Source organism: Octopus bimaculoides, chromosome 6, assembly GCF_001194135.2.
Source record: "Octopus bimaculoides isolate UCB-OBI-ISO-001 chromosome 6, ASM119413v2, whole genome shotgun sequence".
Taxonomy (NCBI): Eukaryota; Metazoa; Mollusca; class Cephalopoda; order Octopoda; family Octopodidae; genus Octopus; species Octopus bimaculoides.
In genome coordinates this window covers 87,107,634-87,110,017 of record NC_068986.1, presented here as the reverse complement: position 1 = coordinate 87,110,017, position 2,384 = coordinate 87,107,634, and the positions used below count along the sequence as shown (strand labels likewise).

At 34.7% G+C, this 2,384-nt stretch overlaps 1 long non-coding RNA gene across 3 annotated transcripts in view; it reads left to right on the top strand.

Moving 5' to 3' along the window:
• Nucleotides 1-2,384, top strand: part of LOC128248154 (uncharacterized) — a 62,518-nt gene that overhangs the window by 899 nt on the left and 59,235 nt on the right. For all 3 annotated transcript variants that reach the window (XR_008264445.1, XR_008264446.1, XR_008264444.1), the window contains exon 2: nt 850-1,939. This is a non-coding gene — a long non-coding RNA (uncharacterized LOC128248154). The remainder of the gene's footprint in view (nt 1-849; nt 1,940-2,384) is intronic.

Genomic DNA, 2,384 nt, shown 5'->3' with positions numbered 1-2,384 from the left:
AGAGAGAGAAAGACGGATAGATAGATAGATAGATAGATAGATAGATAGATAGATAGATAAGCTTAAATCTGTTTTATTTAAACAGCATACTCTTTTCATTCGTCCATTGGTTAGATTTATCTCGTTGACGCCTACGCTGGAGTAAGCCTTCCTTATAGATGTTCCATGACTCTTGTGTTGATACAGAGGAGTATCGTGGATCCCAATATTTGAGTTGTGAATTGCAGTATACATGGCAACTTTGTTGGTAGTCTTGTGGAATTGGCTGCTCAAAGACATGACATGAGAGGTTTGATATGCTATTTTAGAAATTATATGAATTATGTATATATACATATACATTCATAAATGTGTAAAATAAGATATGGATTCAGAGGATCTTGTGGCCATCATAGATATCTCTGGCACCCAACCGGCTGCGTGCAGTTCAGGTCTGTTATTAACCCCTCGGCTGTACTCGTTAATTTATAGAATCTTTCATTCGCTTGTTCCCAATTTTTCTCTCTATAGCTTCATTAGAAACTTATATCTTGAGTGTGGCATTTCCATATGTGATTTTTAATGGGAGAAGCATTGCTATAGAAGTGTTTATGTGAACTTGTCTGATATTATTTCCGATGTAAAATTCATAGGATTTACTAAACGTGATTTCATATACGACTTATGACCAAGATCGGGCAGCTAGGTAATGCACATGGGGTGTTGTTTTTTTCTTGGCCTGTTTTAATTAGGAACCTCGTTGGAGAAGGCCTGGAGTGTGCTAGTTGTATATTCAATCTTTTTTGCGGATCACACAGCGGATTGCAGCAGTCGCCTTTTCGTTAATATGTGTGTTTTTATTTTTTTCAGAAAATACCTTAGCCTTGGATGTGTGGATTATAGGATACGCATTAAATGTAGCAAGGCAGGAAGAAAAAAACACTAACGCCATACAATTCTAAAAGGTCCCATTGGAGAATGGCTGTCTATAATATTACACTAAACACAAGGACATCCTCAGACCACATAAAATGACCCACACATCTAAGAATAATGTGTGTTGTGAAACTGCCTCATTTTAACGGGAAATCAACGGCTGTAATCTATATTTCTGTCAGCGAAGAGCAGGCAAGTGAAAAGCAAGTGATGTGGACATGCATTGAACAATTTTTAAGAAGTAAATCTGTGCTGTATGAAATATAAAACACTGCGGAACCTTGTAACAGAATGGCATGATTACAGAAAGGCATTTGATTATGTCCTCTATTCATGGCTTCTGAAGTCACTCTAGCTTGCAAAAGTCCTTGTTAAGCATACTTACTGCACACAAAAAGCTTACGAAGACCTGGCCTACAACCCTCAAAGCTACAACTCAAACTAGAAGACTGTCTACGATGATATAATAGAAGCTATCTGGACATCTATCTATTTTTGCTATGAACCCACTCATATCTTTTAGGAAAATCTAAATAGATATTTGGGACAGTAAGAAAATTCGTGTATATTTATAGAATTCAAATACTCTGAAGATATAAACATCTCTTCCAAAATCAACAAAAGGATTATTTCAGCAATGACCATTGCGATAAATGCGAATTCATAATCAGATTAGAAAACCTGTAGGTTTTCAGGCAGACGTCCAAAACTACTCCCCATTTCACTGAGTTGGGGAAGAGATGTTCAAAATATTAACTGTCTAATTTAGTGAATGTCAAAGTGACAATCTGGAAATTGTACGGTTTTCGGACGAGGAAAGATAGCGGTAAGCACGCACTTTGCAGATGAAATATGTAAGTGGAATAGTAAAATATGCAAGACATTTGTAAAGTTCAGCACGGAACATTAATCTTTGTTACCAAAATTCCGGCTACGGATTTTTTTGTTTTTGTTTTAGTGAAACAAGCTCCTCCCTTTCAGAAAGCATTTTAATAAGTAAAAGAAAAAAAGTGAAAATGCAACGGTATGTATATATTTTTATTTAGAATTATCAACGTTGCTCTCTGTACCTTTCAACCGTTCTAATCTGATATATAATATCACAATATCCTTGATAAATAATTCACATTCACTTAGATTATTTCGACCTTAAAATAGAGTACAATTAAAATAGAGTACGATTAAACAACTCTGAAGTATATCTTCCAAAGAAACATTAATAAATAGCTATTTAGTACTGCAACAAGTTCTGCTTCTGCAAACAGAACGCACGACTTGCTGATAAAAGAATGGAAATTGCACAATATTACATCGCAGCTATAACACAGCATTTGATTTTCAAACGTTTAGAATGGAACACATAGATTCATTCTTAATGAAAGAAAAAAAAAAAATACATATCAGACATGCTAATCTCTTTGTTAAGATAAAAATATATCAGGCAAACTCAAATCTATGAACAAGAAAAA